Source organism: Chrysochloris asiatica, unplaced genomic scaffold, assembly GCF_000296735.1.
Source record: "Chrysochloris asiatica unplaced genomic scaffold, ChrAsi1.0 scaffold00254, whole genome shotgun sequence".
In the NCBI taxonomy this organism is placed as follows: Eukaryota; Metazoa; Chordata; class Mammalia; order Afrosoricida; family Chrysochloridae; genus Chrysochloris; species Chrysochloris asiatica.
The window spans coordinates 932,139-932,659 of record NW_006408772.1 but is presented as its reverse complement, the minus strand read 5'-3'; positions in this window follow the sequence as shown (position 1 = coordinate 932,659).

Genomic DNA, 521 nt, shown 5'->3' with positions numbered 1-521 from the left:
AGTAGCTACCAAGCTTTTCCTCCCTGAACTGTGGGAAAACTGTGGGGTCAGCGCTGGACTCTTTTTTGGGGCACCCACTCGCCTGAAGGCGCCTGGGCTGGACAAAGAAGGCACGACAGGGAACAGGAAGAAAAAATGTGTACAATCCCCTACACCTCCTTTTGCTAATATCACTGCACCGCTTTTAGCCTTTTAGCGCCCGGGTCCTTATGCCAGTCTGGCTGTAGCCCCACCCTCTGAACTTCGCCCAGACCGGGTGGCCGCAGAGGGAGTCCTGTCTCCGAAGATTCCTAACTCACAGTATTTTCCTTTATATCATAATTTTTTCACTTGAGAGTGTGGGAAACAGATGTCCTGGACCTTATGGTAGATCAAGAGCTCTGGTATTTTTCTGTGAACGCAACTTCTGTGGGTTTTCAATGCCTCCCCCACAAAGCCTTTCCTTCCTGGCTGTCTCTGCTGCCGCCTAAACTAGAAGCACAATGATTATATATTCATGAGTGTTTTTGTGTACATTAAAA